This window comes from Mandrillus leucophaeus, unplaced genomic scaffold, assembly GCF_000951045.1.
Source record: "Mandrillus leucophaeus isolate KB7577 unplaced genomic scaffold, Mleu.le_1.0 Scaffold112, whole genome shotgun sequence".
Classification (NCBI taxonomy): domain Eukaryota; kingdom Metazoa; phylum Chordata; class Mammalia; order Primates; family Cercopithecidae; genus Mandrillus; species Mandrillus leucophaeus.
In genome coordinates, this window is record NW_012099432.1 from 370,870 (window position 1) to 376,101 (window position 5,232).

General features: G+C 53.2%; 1 protein-coding gene across 1 annotated transcript in view; it reads left to right on the top strand.

Moving 5' to 3' along the window:
* LOC105549678 (putative protein C3P1) overlaps nucleotides 1-5,232 on the top strand; it is a 38,154-nt gene that overhangs the window by 30,490 nt on the left and 2,432 nt on the right. The window contains exons 22-26 of the mRNA XM_011994318.1: nucleotides 799-889; nucleotides 1,948-1,993; nucleotides 3,326-3,413; nucleotides 3,681-3,767; nucleotides 4,030-4,135. The gene's annotated coding sequence lies outside the window, so the exon portion shown is untranslated. The remainder of the gene's footprint in view (nucleotides 1-798; nucleotides 890-1,947; nucleotides 1,994-3,325; nucleotides 3,414-3,680; nucleotides 3,768-4,029; nucleotides 4,136-5,232) is intronic.

The following is a 5,232-nucleotide window of genomic DNA, read 5'->3' on the forward strand; positions in this document are numbered from 1 at the left end:
GCTCTGTCACCCAGGCTGGAGTGCAGTGGCGCATCTCGGCTCACTGCAATCTCTGCCTCCCAGGTTCAAGTGATTCTCTTGCCTCAGCTTCCTGAGCAGCTGGGACTACAGGTGCACAGCAGCATGCCCGGCAAATTTTTTGTATTTTTAGTAGAGACGGGGTTTCACCATATTGGCCAGGCTGGTCTCAAACTCCTGACCTGAAGTAATCTGACCGCCTTGGCCTCCCAAAGTGCTGCGATTACAGGCATGAGCCACCATGCCTGGCCTGACATCCATGACCTCTTCCAGCCCCATGACATATGCCTGGGGCTGTAATCCAGCAGTTTGGGACATATGACAGCTCTTTTGTTCACCAAAAGGTCGTCTGGTGTTGTGTTCCAGACAGTGGAGTCATGGCTGAATCTCTGCCTTTGTTATGTGACCCTGAGCAAGTCATACCTTTCTTCAAGCCTCTGTGAATGGGTTAAAATTAAATAAAATTCAAAATTCAGTTTCTCCATCGAACTAGCCACGTTTCAAGTGTTCGGTAGCCACATGTGGCTAATGGCTGCCACATTGGACAATGCCAAATGGGACCATTTCCGTTACTGCATAAAGTTCTTTTACACAGAGCTGGTCTAGACTCCAGACACTGCTCTGGCCACTGCACCTAGGAATTGATGGGGTCGGGGGAGGGGGGCGATCTTGCAGTAAATTCCCCACATGGCCAGAGACTTGGGAAGTCAAGGATTGGGGTGCAGAGGAAAGGCAGTGCGTGGGGAAGGGCTCTGACAGCCCCCTTTCCTGGCCTGGCAGATCCTGACCATGTACCACAAGTCCCCAGAGTCCTGGGAGGACAACTGCAACCTGTACCACCTGAATGTGACTCTCCACAGTGTCTTAGAAGGTAAGCCTGGTGTGGCTACAGGAGGAGCAAGGGTAGAGTTTTAGGAGAAGAAGTTGGAAAGGTGATGGGGTAAGATGGTGTAGGGACTTGTTAGCCACAGTGAGGACTTTGGCTTTTGTTCTGAGTAAGGTGGGGCATGGAAGGTTCCAAACAGAGGAGGGACGTGACCTAGCACAGGTTTGCACAGGCTCCCTCTGATCTGACCACTCTAGAAGGTGAGGGTGGGAGCCAGGTGACCAGGAAGGACGTGACTGCATTGGTCCTGCAGGAGATGACGGAGGCCAAGCCAGATTAGGGACTCTGGAGACTATCAGATATTAGTGGGCCAGGCACAGTGGCTCATGCCTGCTATTCCAACATTTTGGGAGGCTGAGGCAGGAGGATTGCTTGAGCTCAGGAATTCAAGACCAGCCCGGGTAGCATAGTGAGACCCCATCTCTACAAAAAATTAGCTGGGCATGGTGATGCATGCCTGTGGTTCCAGCTACTCAGGAAGTCGAGGTGGGAAGATCACTTGAGCCCAGGAGGTGGAGGCTGCAGTGAACCATGATTGCGCCATTGCACTCTAGCCTGGGCAACAGAGTGAGACTCTCTTTCAAAAGAAAGAAAAAAAAAAAACCAGAGAAATAGTTGGATTCCACAGTTCCCAGCCTGGGGCACCAAGAAGGAGAGAGGACTATTGGGAGCTCACTGTAGGAGTAAGAGGAACAACCCTCACCAGTCCCATGAATTTTAGGGAATAAACATCGCCAAGGTTTTGGTTTTTGCTTGATTTCTTAATAATAATAACAATAATAATAATAGTTACAAAGCACCGATCAGGCACCATGCTGAGGGCTTTACTTGTATTAACTTATTTAATCCTCACAACCACCCTGTTGGGTTGGGAATATTATGATCCCGCCTTATGGATGAGTAAACTGAAGCACAGAGAAGTTAAGCAACTTGCTCAAAGTCACACAGCAGAGGCAGGATTTGAATCCAAGAAGCTGGCTCCAGAGACTGTGCACTTGGTCACTGTGCTCCCCAGCCTCTAAACTGCTGCCTTCTCTCTGCAGAAAATAAAAAGGGAGACGAGACTTTTCGGCTCAGGATGGAAACAAGGTCAGGGCACCAGGATCTTGAACTGGGCGGGAGGAAGCTCTCACTTTCTGGTATCCAGATTCCTTAGCGGCCTTCCTTGTGTACTGAGTGGACAGTGGGAACCAGCCAAGCTTGCCTCTCCATGTCTGTCCCCCATTCTGTCCCTGCCTCCTGCCATGTCTACATGTCCTCAGATGACCGACAGGCTCTACCTCAGCTGACATGCTCCGTGACTCAGATGCCCGGAGCTGGCTCCAAGCCCTGAAGCTCTCCCCGTGGTTCTCATTTTCTCCAGACACCCCAGCCCCCACCCCAGTCCTGCCCTGTCCATACCTTCCTTGCCCAAGTTTGCTTCAGATAGAAACATTATTGGGCACCTACTCTGTGCCAGGCCCTGTTCTTGGAGCCAAGGACCCAGCTATGAGCAAGGCAGCCTCTCCCTGCCCTGGCGAAGCCCACAGTCTATCAGGAGAGACAGACAATCACCAAATTATCATACAGAACCAATATGAAATGGCAAAGGTGATTTCATGTGGCAAAGGAGAGGTTTACAGAGCCATGGGAGGCAAATCAGAGAATGATCTGGGCCTGGCGTGGTGGCTCGTGCCTGTAATCCCAGCACTTTGGGAAGCCGAGAGGATCACTTGACCCCAGGAGTTTGAGGCCAGCCAGGGCAACACAGCAAGACCTCATCTCTTAAAAATAAATAAATAAATGAATAAATAAATAAATAATAAAAATTTAAAAATTAGCTAGGGGTGGGGGTGCATGTCTATAGTCTCAGCTACTCATGAGCCTGAGACAGGAGGATCACTTGAGCCCAGGAAGCTGAGGCTACAGTGAGCCATGATTGAACCACTGCGCTCCAGCCTGGGTGACCCTGTCTTAAAAAAAAAAAAAGAATGATCTGGTGTGTGGGGTGTAGGTTGGGGAAGGCTTCCCAGAGGGAAGATACATCCCAGAGGGAGTGATACATCAGCTGAGATGGAAAACACGAGAGGTGTTTCAGGATGAAGAGTCAGGAGCGAAGATTCCAGGCTGAGTGAACAGCATGTGCAAAGGCCCGATGGCAGGAGAGGGAACAAGGCTAACCGTGATCAAATGGAGGCCGAGGTGGGAGGAGGTGACGTGGAAGGATGTCAGGATTGAGGCAAGGCATTTGGTCATTGAAGCAAGGAAGCGAGGTAGTCAGATTTCTGCTTGCTAAAACTCTGTGTTTTGAGTGGCAAAGGGGACATGCGGAGACCTGGGAGGAGGCTACTGCACTAGTCCAAGCCAGAGACAATAGCAGTGGAGAGGATGGAGAGAGAGACGGGAGGACAGTGGGGGAAGACTGAGGCTGTGAACTTCCAGGTTCCAGAACAATCGAGAGGCCACAATGACCATCATGGAGGTCTCCCTGCTCACTGGCTTCTACCCCAACCAGGATGACCTCAAACAGGTAACGCAGACCCCACCTACAGGCTTCCTGAGCAACCTTTCCATACTTCCCACATGGATGCAGGGCGGTGTCTACTCAAATCAAGGTTCCTGGGTTACTGCCCCATCTTCACTTCTGGATGACTCCCTGCATGGCCTCAACCAAATCTTTTCCCTGCTTGGGCCTCAGTTTCCTCTACCGTGAGGTTGACTGGACAAAGGCTGGAGCTCTAGGGCTAGGGGCCTTGGAGGCTGTCAGCCACCCTCCAGTCTCCACCCTCTGCCCCAGCTCACGAGTGATGTGGAGAGGTACGCCTTTCAGTACGAAACCAAGACAAGTACCAGCGACAGCACCGTTGTCCTCTACCTGGAAAAGGTGAGAGGGGCTGGGTGCCCTCTGCCAGAGATGTGTGGGCACCCCGGGGGCTGGAGAACCCAAGGTTGGTCCCCTGGGTGGGTTTTGCAGAGAGCCAGGCCCCCTGCGGTCAGCCCCTCCGGTTGCGATTCCTGTGGTCAAGGTCATATGGTCCGTGGTCATGGCCAATGCCAACAGCCAAGGCCTCGTAGTCAGTGCCACGAGGTCAGTGCCCCACGGTCAGTGGCCCTGGCCGGCTCAGACAGGACTCTGTTCTCTCCAGCTCTCCCATGAGAAAAACACAGTGCTGGGCTTTCGGGTTCACAGGATGCTACAGGCGGAGTTCCTGCAGGCCGCCCTGGTCACTATCTACGACTACTACGAGCCTTGTAAGGAGGGGTCCCGTGCATGGGGATGAGGCCTGCAAAGGACAGGGCCAGGTGCCAGGCGATGAGAGACTGGGAATTGCCAAAAGGGGGCTGGGTCTGGGTGGACATAAGGGGCGTGGTCTTATTGGAGTGACCTTCGTGGGCGGGGACAGGAAGGAGACGGGGTGAAGTTGAAAGGGGACTGGGCGTGGCCTGCTGGGAATGGGTGGGGCAGGGGCAGGCTCTTTTGAGTGGGCGTGGCCTGTCGACAGAGGTGGCTGGCCAGGGCCCTTCAAAGTGAGGTTTGCAGTGGGCAGGGCCAGGAAGAGGGGAAGGTCTGGGAGGACCTGGAAAGCACAGCCCAGTGACAAGGAGAGGCAGGAAGGAGCCTGGACTTTGGAGGATGGGGAAGACAAGGCCAGGGCCCAGAGCAGGTGAAGACCAGGCCAGATAGGCACTGAACCCCCAGGAACACTAGCCCAAGACAACGCACCCCCCTCAACCCCTGCACCCTCCATTCACAGCCCGGAGGTGCAGCACTTTCTACAACCTGCCTACAGAGCAATCTTCCCTGCGAAAGATCTGCCACAAAGACGTCTGCAGATGTGCAGAGGGTGAGATGTGCCGAGGGTGAGCCCCATGCCGCCAGGCTGGGGCTGCCAGGTTGTGGGGGGTGGATCCAGGAGCCCTTCAAGCCTCCTCCTGGCTATAGTCTGGCCTGAGTTTAGACAGAAAGAAAAAGAGACAGAGACAAAGAGAGACAGAAAGAAGGCACAGAGAGACAAAGCTTGTCACATACACACTCGCACTGCCAAGGATCAAATGACATGGAGACAGAGAGAAAGACACAAAGAGACGACGACAGGAGAAATAGACAAGAAAGTGACCAAAAAGAGAGACAGACGCTGGGCATGGTGGCTTACGCCTGTAATCCCAGCACTTTGGGAGAGGATGGCTTGAGGCCAGGAGTTCCAGATCAGCCTGCGCAACAGAGTGAGACCTCATCTGTACAAAAAAATTAAAAAAAAAAAAAATTAGGCCGGGCGTGGTGGCTCATGCCTGTAATCCCAGCACTTTGGGGGGCCGAGGCAGGTGGATCACGAGGTCAGGAGATCGAG